This window comes from Mus musculus, chromosome 8 (genome assembly GCF_000001635.26).
Source record: "Mus musculus strain C57BL/6J chromosome 8, GRCm38.p6 C57BL/6J".
Classification (NCBI taxonomy): domain Eukaryota; kingdom Metazoa; phylum Chordata; class Mammalia; order Rodentia; family Muridae; genus Mus; species Mus musculus.
In genome coordinates, this window is record NC_000074.6 from 18,259,472 (window position 1) to 18,275,401 (window position 15,930).

Genomic DNA, 15,930 nt, shown 5'->3' on the forward strand with positions numbered 1-15,930 from the left:
GCTGACTGTGAGCATCCACTTCTGTGTTTGCTGGGCCCCGGCATAGTCTCACAAGAGACAGCTACATCTGCGTCCTTTCAATAAAATCTTGCTAGTGTATGCAATGGTGTCAGCGTTTGGATGCTGATTATGGGGTGGATCCCTGGCTATGGCAGTCTCTACATGGTCCATCCTTTCATCTCAGCTCCAAACTCCGTCTCTGTAACTCCTTCCATGGGTGTTTTGTTCCCAAATCTAAGGAGGGGCATAGTGTCCACACTTCAGTCTTCATTCTCCTTGAGTTTCATGTGTTTAGCAAATTATATCTTATATCTTGGGTATCCTAGGTTTGGGGCTAATATCCACTTATCAGTGAATACATATTGTGTGAGTTTCTTTGTGAATGTGTTACCTCACTCAGGATGATGCCCTCCAGGTCCATCCATTTGGCTAGGAATTTCATAAATTCATTCTTTTTAATAGCTGAGTAGTACTCCATTGTGTAGATGTACCACATTTTCTGTATCCATTCCTCTGTTGAGGGGCATCTAGGTTCTTTCCAGCTTCTGGCTATTATAAATAAGGCTGCTATGAACATAGTGGAGCATGTGTCCTTCTTACCTGTTGGGGCATCTTCTGGATATATGCCCAGGAGAGGTATTGCTGGATCCTCCGGTAGTACTATGTCCAGTTTTCTGAGGAACCGCCAGACTGATTTCCAGAGTGGTTGTACAAGCCTGCACTCCCACCAACAATGGAGGAGTGTTCCTCTTTCTCCACATCCTCGCCAGCATCTGCTGTCACCTGAATTTTTGATCTTAGCCATTCTGACAGGTGTGAGGTGGAATCTCAGGGTTGTTTTGATTTGCATTTCCCTGATGATTAAGGATGTTGAACATTTTTTCAAGTGCTTCTCTGCCATTCGGTATTCCTCAGGTGAGAATTCTTTGTTCAGTTCTGAGCCCCATTTTTTAATGGGGTTATTTGATTTTCTGAAGTCCACCTTCTTGAGTTCTTTATATATGTTGGATATTAGTCCCCTATCTGATTTAGGATAGGTAAAGATCCTTTCCCAATCTGTTGGTGGTCTTTTTGTCTTATTGACGGTGTCTTTTGCCTTGCAGAAACTTTGGAGTTTCATTAGGTCCCATTTGTCGATTCTCGATCTTACAGCACAAGCCATTGCTGTTCTGTTCAGGAATTTTTCCCCTGTGCCCATATCTTCAAGGCTTTTCCCCACTTTCTCCTCTATAAGTTTCAGTGTCTCTGGTTTTATGTGAAGTTCCTTGATCCACTTAGATTTGACCTTAGTACAAGGAGATAAGTATGGATCGATTCGCATTCTTCTACACGATAACAACCAGTTGTGCCAGCACCAATTGTTGAAAATGCTGTCTTTCTTCCACTGGATGGTTTTAGCTCCCTTGTCGAAGATCAAGTGACCATAGGTGTGTGGGTTCATTTCTGGATCTTCAATTCTATTCCATTGGTCTACTTGTCTGTCTCTATACCAGTACCATGCAGTTTTTATCACAATTGCTCTGTAGTAAAGCTTTAGGTCTGGCATGGTGATTCCGCCAGAAGTTCTTTTATCCTTGAGAAGACTTTTTGCTATCCTAGGTTTTTTGTTATTCCAGACAAATTTGCAAATTGCTCCTTCCAATTCGTTGAAGAATTGAGTTGGAATTTTGATGGGGATTGCATTGAATCTGTAGATTGCTTTTGGCAAGATAGCCATTTTTACAATGTTGATCCTGCCAATCCATGAGCATGGGAGATCTTTCCATCTTCTGAGATCTTCTTTAATTTCTTTCTTCAGAGATTTGAAGTTTTTTTCATACAGATCTTTCACCTCCTTAGTTAGAGTCACGCCAAGATATTTTATATTATTTGTGACTATTGAGAAGGGTGTTGTTTCCCTAATTTCTTTCTCAGCCTGTTTATTCTTTGTATAGAGAAAGGCCATTGACTTGTTTGAGTTTATTTTATATCCAGCTACTTCACCGAAGCTGTTTATCAGGTTTAGGAGTTCTCTGGTAGAATTTTTAGGGTCACTTATATATACTATCATATCATCTGCAAAAAGTGATATTTTGACTTCCTCTTTTCCAATTTGTATCCCCTTGATCTCCTTTTGTTGTCGAATTGCTCTGGCTAATACTTCAAGTACTATGTTGAAAAGGTAGGGAGAAAGTGGGCAGCCTTGTCTAGTCCCTGATTTTAGTGGGATTGCTTCCAGCTTCTCTCCATTTACTTTGATGTTGGCTACTGGTTTGCTGTAGATTGCTTTTATCATGTTTAGGTATGGGCCTTGAATTCCTGATCTTTCCAAAACTTTTATCATGAATGGGTGTTGGATCTTGTCAAATGCTTTTTCTGCATCTAACGAGATGATCATGTGGTTTTTGTCTTTGAGTTTGTTTATATAATGGATTACATTGATGGATTTTCGTATATTAAACCATCCCTGCATCCCTGGAATAAAACCTACTTGGTCAGGATGGATGATTGCTTTAATGTGTTCTTGGATTCGGTTAGCGAGAATTTTATTGAGGATTTTTGCATCGATATTCATAAGAGAAATTGGTCTGAAGTTCTCTATCTTTGTTGGATCTTTCTGTGGTTTAGGTATCAGAGTAATAGTGGCTTCATAAAATGAGTTGGGTAGAGTACCTTCTACTTCTATTTTGTGAAATAGTTTGTGCAGAATTGGAATTAGATCTTCTTTGAAGGTCTGATAGAACTCTGCACTAAACCCATCTGGTCCTGGGCTTTTTTTGGTTGGGAGACTATTAATAACTGCTTCTATTTCTTTAGGTGATATGGGACTGTTTAGATGGTCAACTTGATCCTGATTCAACTTTGGTACCTGGTATCTGTCCAGAAATTTGTCCATTTCGTCCAGATTTTCCAGTTTTGTTGAGTATAGCCTTTTGTAGAAGGATCTGATGGTGTTTTGGATTTCTTCAGGATCTGTTGTTATGTCTCCCTTTTCATTTCTGATTTTGTTAATTAGGATTTTGTCCCTGTGCCCTTTAGTGAGTCTAGCTAAGGGTTTATCTATCTTGTTGATTTTCTCAAAGAACCAACTCCTCGTTTGGTTAATTCTTTGAATAGTTCTTCTTGTTTCCACTTGGTTGATTTCACCCCTGAGTTTGATTATTTCCTGCCGTCTACTCCTCTTGGGTGAATTTGCTTCCTTTTTTTCTAGGGCTTTTAGATGTGTTGTCAAGCTGCTAGTATGTGCTGTCTCCCGTTTCTTCTTGGAGGCACTCAGCGCTATGAGTTTCCCTCTTAGAAATGCTTTCATTGTGTCCCATAGGTTTGGGTACGTTGTGGCTTCATTTTCATTAAACTCTAAAAAGTCTTTAATTTCTTTCTTTATTCCTTCCTTGACCAAGGTATCATTGAGAAGAGTGTTATTCAGTTTCCACGTGAATGTTGGCTTTCCATTATTTATGTTGTTATTGAAGATCAGTCTTAGGCCATGGTAGTCTGATAGGATACATGGGACAATTTCAATATTTTTGTATCTATTGAGGCCTGTTTTGTGACCAATTATATGGTCAATTTTGGAGAAGGTCCCGTGAGGTGCTGAGAAGAAGGTATATCCTTTTGTTTTAGGATAAAATGTTCTGTAGATATCTGTCAGGTCCATTTGTTTCATAACTTCTGTTAGTTTCACTGTGTCCCTGTTTAGTTTCTGTTTCCACGATCTGTCCTTTGAAGAAAGTGGTGTGTTGAAGTCTCCCACTATTATTGTGTGAGGTGCAATGTATGCTTTGAGCTTTACTAAAGTGTCTCTAATGAATGTGGCTGCCCTTGCATTTGGTGCGTAGATATTCAGAATTGAGAGTTCCTCTTGGAGGATTTTACCTTTGATGAGTATGAAGTGTCCCTCCTTGTCTTTTTTGATAACTTTGGGTTGGAAGTCGATTTTATCCGATATTAAAATGGCTACTCCAGCTTGTTTCTTCAGTCCATTTGCTTGGAAAATTGTTTTCCAGCCTTTCACTCTGAGGTAGTGTCTGTCTTTTTCCCTGAGATGGGTTTCCTGTAAGCAGCAGAATGTTGGGTCCTGTTTGTGTAGCCAGTCTGTTAGTCTATGTCTTTTTATTGGGGAATTGAGTCCATTGATATTAAGAGATATTAAGGAAAAGTAATTGTTGCTCCCTTTTATTTTTGTTGTTAGAGTTGGCATTCTGTTCTTGTGGCTGTCTTCTTTTTGGTTTGTTGAATGATTACTTTCTTGGTTGTTCTAGGGCGTGATTTCCGTCCTTGTATTGCTTCTTTTCTGTTATTATCCTTTGAAGGGCTGGATTCGTGGAAAGATATTGTGTGAACTTGGTTTTGTCGTGGAATACTTTGGTTTCTCCATCTATGGTAATTGAGAGTTTGGCCGGGTATAGTAGCCTGGGCTGGCATTTGTGTTCTCTTAGTGTCTGTATAACATCTGTCCAGGCTCTTCTGGCTTTCATAGTCTCTGGTGAAAAGTCTGGTGTAATTCTGATAGGCCTTCCTTTATATGTTACTTGACCTTTCTCCCTTACTGCTTTTAATATTCTATCTTTATTTAGTGCATTTGTTGTTCTGATTATTATGTGTCGGGAGGAATTTCTTTTCTGGTCCAGTCTATTTGGAGTTCTGTAGGCTTCTTGTATGATCATGGGCATCTCTTTTTTTATGTTTGGGAAGTTTTCTTCTATTATTTTGTTGAAGATATTAGCTGGCCCTTTAAGTTGAAAATCTTCATTCTCATCAATTCCTATTATCCGTAGGTTTGGTCTTCTCATTGTGTCCTGGATTACCTGGATGTTTTGAGTTAGGATCCTTTTGCATTTTGTATTTTCTTTGACTGTTGTGTCGATGTTCTCTATGGAATCTTCTGCACCTGAGATTCTCTCTTCCATTTCTTGTATTCTGTTGCTGATGCTCGCATCTATGGTTCCAGATCTCTTTCCTAGGGTTTCTATCTCCAGCGTTGCCTCGCTTTGGGTTTTCTTTATTGTGTCTACTTCCCCTTTTAGTTCTAGTATGGTTTTGTTCATTTCCATCACCTGTTTGGCTGTGTTTTCCTGCTTTTCTTTAAGAGCCTGTAACTCTTTAGCAGTGCTCTCCTGTAAATCTTTAAGTGACTTATGAAAGTCCTTCTTGATGTCCTCTATCATCATCATGAGAAATGTTTTTAAATCTGGGTCTAGATTTTCGGTTGTGTTGGGGTGCCCAGGACTAGGTGGGGTGGGAGTGCTGCGTTCTGATGATGGTGAGTGGTCTTGATTTCTGTTAGTAGGATTCTTACGTTTGCCTTTCGCCATCTGGTAATCTCTGAAGCTAGCTGTTTTAGTTGTCACTGTTAAGAGCTTGTTCTTCAGGTGACTCTGTTAGCCTCTATGAGCAGACCTGGAGGGTAGCACTCTCCTTAGTTTCAGTGGGCAGAGTATTCTCTGCAGGCAAGCTCTCTTCTTGCAAGGCAGGTACCCAGATATCTGGTGTTCGAACCAGACTCCTGGCAGAAGTTGTGTTCCACTCACTAGAGGTCTTAGGATCACGTGTGGAATCCTGTGTGGGCCCTTGCGGGTGTCAGGCGACTCAGCTGGCAAGGTAGCCGGGGCTCGAGTGGAGTGGAAGGGGTTTGTGCCCCAGTTCAAGCCCGGGTAGCCTGCTTCCCTATGTACCGCAGTCTCAAGTTCCGCGCGATTGGATTGGGGCAGGCACTGTGGTCCACTCACCAGAGGTCTTAGGGTCCCGTGGGGAGTCCCGTGTGGACCCTTGCGGGTGTTGGGCAAGACTCTGCTGGCAAGGTAGCCCGGGGCTCGAGTCTCGAGTCGAGCGGAAGGGACTTGTGCCGACTTTTCTTATTAAATTTATCACATGGCTTAGCATAACTAAATCTTTGCCCTTTGAAATAATCCAGACACCAGACCCACCACCTTCTATTAAATGTTGCTCATAATTTACTTTTGCCACTTTATCCTTATGTCAGATGAAGCTGTCTTTGCTATAATTTGTCTCTCTGTTGTTTGTGCCAGTGTCTTTCTGTGTATGTATACACAGGTTCAAGTATTCTAGGTATGCACACGTATGTTCTGGTATGTGTGTACACATGTAAAGGTGCATGTAGAAGCAAGAGATCACTGTCAAGTGTCTTCCTTATTTTTGAGACAAAGGTCTCTCAATGAGCCTGGAGCTCACCAATTTAGCTACAATGCCTATCCAGCAAGTTTGCTGTTGTGTTGGCTAATACAGGGGAGACATCAGTTCTGCATCATTCCTTGACTCCACACAAGACAAGTGAAGGACTGGTGGTGGCTATTTCCTAGCACTTCAGAGTTCTGTGATGCTTCCAGGGAGATTATTATAATCTATTAATGCCACAGTGATAAAAGCTTAACTTCTGAATAGTCAAAACCCATTCTATGTCAGCCAGAGTTTCTGGTTCTAATTCTAAAAGGACTGTTTCTAGTAAAGGAAAGAGTCAACTGACTGGCATAAAATTACACCGTGGAATCTAGGGTTCTGCTTGCTTAGAAGATATTCAACATCTACTCTTGTGAAATCTAGCTGTAGTTGTTGAATATTTGCCACATGCCAGATACTACTCTAAGAATTTTTTCTGATGATTTACTAAATTAAAATTCCATGAGAAAAATAATTGTGGTGAATATGTTCATTTTTTATAATTTACGACAGGAAAGAAAGGAGATTAACTGTTCTAGCATTGCACCACCACTGCCGAGCAAGCAACTGGAGACACTACAACCATGGCAGGTCTTCAGCTTATTCATTATTCTGTTATAATCTCTCTCTCTCTCTCTCTCTCTCTCTCTCTCTCTCTCTCTCTCTCTCTTTCTCTCTCTCTCTCTCTCTCTCTCTCTCTCTCTTTCTGTTTTTTATCTTTATAGCTCAGTAATTGCTGCTTTTATTAGTTTTTATAATATTACAACTAATTTCTCTTTCATGTATCAATGAGCTGTTAATTCATTTTCCAAACAGAATGGGAAGAGAAGAATTTTAAATACCTATTCATGTGCTGCTGGTTGTGTTCCAAAGTCCTACTACCAGGACTGAGATAACCTCATCTGTGGTGGTTTCAATATGCTTTGCCCAGGGTTTCAATATGCTTTGCACTATTTGGAGGTGTGGCCTTGTTAGAATAGGTTTGGCCTTATTGGAGGAAGTGTGTCACTGTGGGTGTGGGCTTTATGACCCTCTTCCTAGATGCCTACATAGACAGCAGTCTTCTCCTAGTTGCCTTTGAACAAGAGGTAGAACCTCAGCTCCTCCATTGCCATGTCTGCCTAGACAATGCTGTCATGCTTCTGCTATAAGGATAATGGACTGAACCTCTGACTCTGTAAGCAAGCCCAAATTAAACATTGTCCTTTATAAGAGTTGCTGTGGTCATGGTGTACACAGCAATGAAACCCAAACAAAGACACCATCTAACTCCCACAGTGAAGTCCCTCGACAATCCCTTCTTCCCCCACATTTCTGAACTCTTGAACTCTGTTCTCTTTAACTGTGATATAAAATTGCTGCGTTACTTTCTGCAAACGATAAACTGTTCTCTCTAACACCATCAAAGCTGGCTTACATAATTTGTTTTAATAATAAACTCTAGTTTTATTCCTCTATTATAGATCAAATTATAGACATCTTTGAAAAGCAAGTAAAATCTATTTCAAATTATAAGAGACAAAACCTACTTCTTAGAGATCAAAAAAGAAAGAAAAGTCAATGCATTTCAGTAAAAGCAAGCAAGCAACAATAAAAGAAGTAAAATTAATTCAGACCTTTAAGATACACAGGCACATAGTTTAAAATTAAAATAAATCTTAAAACAAATATTTTAGTGGCCGTACAATAGGGCTGTAAAATATTTGAGCATAAATGAAAGTATCAAGTTTTAAAAATAAATTTCTTGACAAGTGCTAATCAAAACAGGATCAGTCTAATGACGCACAGTGCTCGCACTTTCTCCAACCCTACCATGCAATAGATTTTCCAAAACACCTTCTGATTCGGTTGTTCCAACACTGGGGACAAATGACCACAGGATTTTTGCATTGGAAGCAGGAGGTAGAAGGCTAGCCCACTGCACTGACCAACTCGACTAGGGGCTGAATTTAAATGTTGGTGAGACAAAATCCACAAGAAGCCAAGGAAACTTCTAGTGCAAGAACTGGGGGGTCTTAAAGAAGTCTTAGCAGATGCAGAATCAAAGGATCTGGGGTCTTGTGGAAAAATGAACTCCTGAAGCCCTTGGGACGAGCATGGAGATTGGATCTTGGAGACAAATTCCCTGTGTCTTGCACAGGGAATTCCCAGTCAATCCACAACAGCAAAGTACATCCAACCTGAGCGCTATGTCAGTATCCATAGCTGTCCCTGCCTCTCTGGCTGCCTATGCCTCACTAGGAGTGCTAAGGCTTGACATCCAATTGATTTCAAGAAAGTGAGCCTTGCACACAGGCTCAAGCAAGACAAGGGTGAGGCAATTAAATGCACTTGGGCTTTGCCTCATCTCCCACTGCCGGGCAGAAGGTGGCACCCGCTATAATATCTTCTCTCCTAGTAATTAGCTCCCACGAGACCTGCAAGTGAATAGTCCAAGCCCCGCCTTCATCCACCTCTGTAAAGACGGCCTTCCCCACAGCTTGAGTGCAGTTTTGTTCAACTTTGGTTTAAAATCATGTCCCTGAAGCCGGGTCATTTTCCCTGGGTTTCCCCAGTGGTCCCTGAGGGGAGACCTCCTAGTAAATGAAAAGCTCACAGTGCAACTGTTTGGTAGAATGACAAAATCTGAATATAGCAGATCTATAGTAGACTTGCGGTGGGTGGAGCTGGTGCATAAAGAGCAGAACGTCCCACGACCGCCACAGAACTAGCACAGCCGATTAATATTCCAGCTGCAGCGAGGCACACATCCAATCTGGAGCGGTAGCAACTGCATGCCGTGGAGTTTTAGGAAAACAGACTTGCCTTTTACTTCCAGAAGAGATTTGTCTTTTTCTTCCAGGTTTGGTGATAATGACTCAGAGCAGGGCTGGCCAACTGGCAGCCCTGTTGAATCTCTTCCCCTTGTCTGTGCCAGAGAAAGCTCCCACAACCCAGATGAGACTTGGAAATCCAAAGCACATATTGAAACTTCAGGAGCTCCTGCTGGTCTTCTCTGGTGAGCTCAAAGAGATTCCTGAAATTATTCTCAAGGGAGGAATTGGCCTCCCAAGGAGAAAAAGTTGAAGGCAAATTACACTGCATGCAAATGCCAGGCAGGCAGCGTGTGTAAGAGTGGAAATTACTTAACAGATTGCCACAGAAAAAGGACATCATCATCACCGATATTCTGCTCCCTCGTGAGTGTAGGTGTATAATTGCAGGACTCTCTAGCACCTTGGCAGGGGGAGCACACTGCCCTCCTATTGAAGGATGAGTGTCTGCACAAGACCCTACCTCCTTTTATTTTTACAGTCATCAATTTACTAAAATAGAAAGGGATGGCATTTCTGAAGAGCTTTGGTTCCGAAGAAACTCTCTGTGCTCTTGACTGCTTCTTTTAGCTTTCACATATTTCTCTGTATATATGAGTCTATTCCTTTCAGAGAAAGGGAACCAGCTCAAGATTAGAAGGTAAGAGATGAGATAAACAAAATGAAGGATTATGAAGAAGACTTATAGAAGTCTACTGGTATGTAACCAAACTAGGACAATAATTTTAAAGGAGTTTGAATAAAAGTAGCCTCCACAGGTAGAGAGTGTACCTCCCAGAAGATGCAGATTATCAAATTTGAGTGTCAGGGACCAGACCCTTCTCTGTGAGTCAGAGAAGTGCCCCCCCCCACACACACACACACACACTACAAAAAAAACACAGGTTCTTGGTTGTCTGCTAACTAGATGGAGAAATCCATTGGTTCTAGATATAGGACACTGGGAGAAACTGGGGGCGGAGGGGAACATGTTGTGGGACCTGAGTGCATGGAGCCATAGAGCCATGGACCTTTGATGGAAGAATTGCATCCTGGCAGGTAGGCTGGGAAAGGTTAGAGCCATACCTCACTTCCAGTTCTTATTCTCCTCCTCCTCTTTCCTTCTCCTTCTCTTTCTCCTTCTCTTCTTCCTCCTCCTCCTCTTCCTTCTTCTTCTTCTTCCCCCCTTTGCTGTGGGTGTATTTGGAGATATCATCTCTCAGTTTCTTGCCTCTTCTACCATGTCTGCATACCATGATGCATTCTTGTTTCTCTGAGCTATAAGCCAAGAGAAAGTTTTTCTTCCATAAGTCACTTCTGGGTGTGGTATTTCACCAAAGCAAGGAAAGAATACCTAATATAACAGTGGGAAATAGTCAATGTACAGTAATGTTCACTTCAGCTCTGTTGTAATAATGGGAGATTAGTGGCTTTTATTTAATGCATTCTAGTAGGTGTCTGGAACATTGTAAGTCTCTCACAGTAGAATACTATACAACTATTGCAAGCAACTCTGGAATGACCTTAAAGTAAACATGACAAACAATAAAAAGAAAACATGTTAGAGTGTTTCCAAAATTAAATAACAGACTAAGAAGAAACATATAATTTGATTTGTCAATTGAATGGGGAACATATAAACAGAAAATTATTTTGCATTCATCATGGAACTTTTCCATGGTTTTGCTTATTTGGTTGTTTTGCATTGTTTTGTTTTGTTTGACTTGAATATTTAGTATATAGAATAAAAGATTAGAATTCATGATGGTAACTTACTGCAGAGGGTATATCCAATTAGTAATGATTAAGGACACAACTTTTAAGTTGTGGTGGTGTTGATTCTGTGTTACTGGGTCATTAGTAAATGGTATCACCAGCCACTGAATCCAGTATTAACAAAAGCTGCTATACTTGTCTTGCACAGATCTCCTAAACAGCTATCAATGACTCGACAAATAAAGAAAAATGTGACACACACATAAGAAGGAATATTATTCTACCATTGGAGGCCTTGTGAATTCTTTTCACATGCAATGATCTACTTTGCCAATCTCCTCTGACATATGCCTTACCATATGTATGCATGTAAACTGTCTCAAAATATTTTAAAGACAAAAGTGTATATATGTAACTATAGGAAATCCATGAATGTATGAAAAAAATCTGGAATGTTTCTGCTTTTGAGTCTGAGCAACTCCACTGTATGTAAATAGCACATTTTCCTCATGCATTTTGTCTGCAAATAGATACTTAAGTTGGCAGGTGCAATATAATGGGCGTGTCAGTGCAGACATCTCTTGGAACCCAGCTTTCATCTCACTGAACATGGATGAATCCTGTGGGTAGGATTCAAAGTGAATTAAAGCAGTCACAGACCATGGCTGGCCCATAAAGACTTTGGAACTGTGCTTGTCTAAAATCAACAGAGTCATGGGAACAGAGTAACGTAGTTATGACAGATAACCAGGGAGAGGAAAGAGAAGCTGTTATTGAACAAAGAGAAAGTGGCTATTACATACCACTCATACTTCTAGAGCTCCTCTGTATAGCACAACTCTGCCCATGGTTAATATTGTGATGTGCGCTTAAAATGTGTCAGCAGAATATAATCCACATTAAGAAACTTACCATAATTAAAAGTAATAAAGAGACATCATGTGTGACTGAGTTTGATAGCCTAACACACAAAACCAGACCTGGATATCTCCAAAATGTTTCATTTGCAGTAAACACATACTGAAAGATTATTATAAGTCATTAAACTAAAATGTTCATGTAATACTGAAATTTATGGAACATTTGAATCATGTAACTGAAAATTGTCCCCAAAATAATGCTCACACTTAAGAATATATAATTTAAAAAAAAACAACTTTGCCAAGCTCTCAGAATCAACAAAGTCATTTCATGTGTCCAAATGATTAAAACATGTGAAACTATTTTTAAAACTAGGAGAGACTGTGTGAATATCTGATGTTCATATAGTTGCTATGTGTTATTTATCTATGAGAAAACTATGAAAAAATTGTTCTCTTGGAATATGAAAGGCCTACTTTTAAGATTTTGTGATTTTGTTCTTGGTTAAAAAAAAAATGTGTCCAGCTAAATGGACAGCAAGTTCATGCCAATTGACTCAGTGGCTTGAGTTGGGAATCCTCTTGGCTGCAGACTGTAATCTTTATCTTCATTTTAAGATGAATATTCTTTTAAAGCACTGTAAAATAATCATGCTTCTTGAACAAATAAGAAAAAAATCTCATAAAAGGACCACCAAAAATCCATGACCATGAGAAGTTAAATCTACAAAGGTGCAACTTACTCATCTACTCTAAAAGCTAACGGGGCACACCTAGGTAGCAAACACTGGACTTCCTGATTATGGCTAAATAATTAAGATTACTGAATAGCTGCAAAATAAATCAGCATCCCCTCTATAACATACAGCAGAGAACTGTAGGAGATTAAACACAGGGAGACTCCATTCTGAAACTGAGGCAACTGATATTTCCGAGGAGACAAGTATAAAATGACATGCTATTAAATATGATTGAAAATGATAAGCATGATTTCAATTTTTCAAATTCTATTGAAAATAAGAGGAGGCAGAACTTCACTATATCAAGTGCACTTTTAAATCCCTTATCTCATTCATTCTCTTTAAAAAACAATCTCATGAGAGCTATCATTACTTCAGCTTCAGGAATTCAGAAGTTCCAAGAAGGTTAATAAAAAGGCACGTGTATTAACAGGATAGGCTCGAGGAAAGGCTTTGGGATGTAGACACATGAAAATGAAATGTAGGAATAGATTTTGTGTATTTTCCAACATAGTAGAAGGAACTAGACCTGTAAAAAAATTTCTACCTCATGCTAGGACGAGACAGTAAGGTCATTTTATCTGAGACTGAAAAGAAAGAAGACATTTTCTGCAACTAAACCACAATACCGTGTGACTTTTGAGGATTGCATTGGCACTAAGATCTGAAAAGTGCAAGAGATATTTGCTTCTGTAGTACCTGTACGCGAAAGAGTTTAGACGGCGTGATAAAAGGAAAGGGATTAAACCAAGGAGATAGCAGCGGTAATGCTCAGCCATTTCTCAAATTTTACATGGACTCTTGTGTTTTTCCAGGTCATATCTGAGAAGTGAGCCTTTGCTTTTAGGCTTGGAGAGAAGGCCGACAGTGTTTGCATGGGGGAAACATGGGGCAATGCAGTTGGCCCAAATGGCATGAGAACCCAAAAAGAGAAAATTCATAAAAATCGATATTTATACAAAACAACTGGTTGAGAAGACAACAAACTTCCTAGACAAGGAAAAAAAAGCATCTAAGTTGCCAGAGCTTTATGATGCCATTAAGGAAGACTTAGTAACCTGCAACTGTTATATGTTTGCATACTGTTGCCTCTGCTTAGTATTTATTCAGACAAAATAATTAGCAAATCTACCTGAAACATGGAGTCATTGTTCAAATCTGATCAGCTGAAAAGACTTAAACTGTCATGGATCTGAACAGCAAACACCATCAGTTCTGACGCATGATTTGTCCTGTAATGGACAAAAGCCCTTCAACCTAACATTACAGGGCTGGGGGAGGCAGCCCAGTTGGTAAGATGCTTGCCACATGAGTGTGAGACCTGAGTTCTAACCCTAGCAGTAACGTGAAAAAGCCAAGCATGGTAGTACACTTATAAGTCCAGCTCAGAAGAGAAGGGTGCAGACAGGTGGCCTGCCAATCTAGTCTGCTCTGTGAGCTTCATGATCAAGGAGGGATCTTTCTGTCTCAAACAATAAGGTGGATAACAATTGAGAAAGACATTTAATGTTGACCTCTGGTCTCCACATATACACCCACACCCACCACACACACACACACACACACACACACACACACACACACACCATAGGAAGCAGGAGGAGGGGACCAACACATAGTCAAAAATCTAATTCTTATTTTAAAAATTTGGTTTTTTTAAAACTTTTTATTTGTTCTGTGTGAATTTCACATCATGTACCCCAATCCCACTTATCTCCTCCTCTCCTCATACCTGCTTCCACCCTTGCAACTTCTCTGCCAATAGAAAAAAATTTCATTGTAGAAGCTTCAATGTGTCACAGTATGTTCTACAGTATACCCTTTTGTCCATACTTCTTTGCTTGCAAATGTTCTTTGTAATGACTCATTGGTCTGGTACAAGACCTCTGGCATCTATACTCTATCAATACTGGAGGCTCACTGTGGCTCCTCTCAAATATCCTGTTGTTGCCCTGTGTCATGGAGATCCTGTAATTTTGGATCCTGTAGGACCAGCCCCTTTATGTACTCTAGCAGTTCATCAGTGGGATAAATATTGAGGTGGGACAATTCAAAGCCCTGAATCTGGGTCTGAGAAGTATCTGAGCTGGCCAGCCCACCAACACTCCAATTCTCATGCCCTCCAGACTGCTCACTCATGACCCTGCCATCAGGGTCAGCTCTACTATGCTGCCCAGGGGAGGTACAGAGTTTGCTCTCCAAAGTGCTACAGTAGGTGAGGGGCAGGGACAGCTCTCCTAGCCCCCTAGGGGCTATCTCTCCAGCCTACTGCCTGTGTTGAGGACAAAGGGAAGGGGAGGAGAGGGGCTTCTTCATGCTGCCACTTCACAGCAGACAAGTGGCATGACCATCTGGCCAACACTTACACCCTCAAGGCCAACTTGCCCAAGCCCCTGCCACGAGGGTCAGCCATGGACCTAGGGACCCAGATGTGGTCCCCAGTAGCAGCACAGGCCAGGACCCCACCATGGTCTCAGGTGGCATCACCAGCTACTCATATTAAGCTGTTCCTCATTACTCCCAAGTCTCCAGCTCTGCCTCTCTTCATTGTGCCCACATCTTCTGGTTCTCTTTCTCTTCCATTTCTCTACCACCTACTTGCTCATTTTAGTGGCACCCAGTGTCTGAGGGTTTAGGTTCATCTTAGGAGTAATCTCAGGAGTGCTATGCCCCACTTGTGCATTATGGAGCTGTTCAGGGGTCACCTTTGGCATGGTCTAGTGTCCATCTCTGACTTGCTCCTCACCTGGACTCACCCAAGTGGCCCCATGAAAGAGTCAACTGTCTTAAGCTCACTCTTGCAAAGGGCCTGTGGTTCCAGGAGAGATTCTTCTACTCTCCAGCTTGCTCCCTCTCCTAGGAGCCCAAGAAGGCCTTCACATGGTGGGTAATGGGATGGTGATAATCTCAGACTAGCTCTTGGTCTAAGGCCCTGGCCATGGACAGGTAGTCATCTCAGGCTTGCTTTTTTTAGGGAATGCCAGTCTACTAATTATTCAGATGTTCACAGGTCAGACATAGCCTCTCTCTTCTCTGCCACCTACTTGAGACACAACAGCCACACTTAGAATGCCTCTAGGGGAAGTCTTTTATTTCTTTTTTTAATTTAAAAAGCATCATCACAAACCATCACTGGCCCAAGATGTACTGACAGGAGTGTTATGGAAAAGAAATCAAGAAATAAGGAAAGTCACAATAACCATAATGAAAAATTCTTTGGAGGACTCAAAATCAGATTTGGGTAGGCAGAAGAATCAAGGAACATGTATGCATATGTGCATAAACACACACACACTCACACACACACACCAATAAATGTAATTTTTTTGAAAAAAAATTTTATTAGATATTTATTTCATTTACATTTCCAATGCTATCCCAAAAGTCCCCACACCCTCACCCACCCACTCCCACATCTTGGCCTTGGCGTTCCCCTGTACTGAGGCATATAAACTTTGCACGACCAATGGACCTCTCTTTCCACTGATGGCCGATTAGGCCATCTTCTGATACATATGCAACTAGAGACATGAGCTCCGGGGGGTACTGGTTAGTTCATATTGTTGTTCCACCTATAGGATTGCAGATCCCCCCAGCTCCTTGGATACTTTCTCTAGCTCCTCCATTGGGGGCCCTGTGATCCATCCAATAGCTGACTGTGAGCAT

The 15,930-nt window shown here is 40.9% G+C and overlaps 1 pseudogene; it reads right to left on the reverse strand.

Annotated features, from left to right (window-relative positions):
* Window positions 1-15,240: 15,240 nt before the first annotated feature.
* Gm25665 lies at window positions 15,241-15,350 on the reverse strand (annotated as a pseudogene).
* Between the last annotated feature and the right edge of the window lie 580 nt (window positions 15,351-15,930).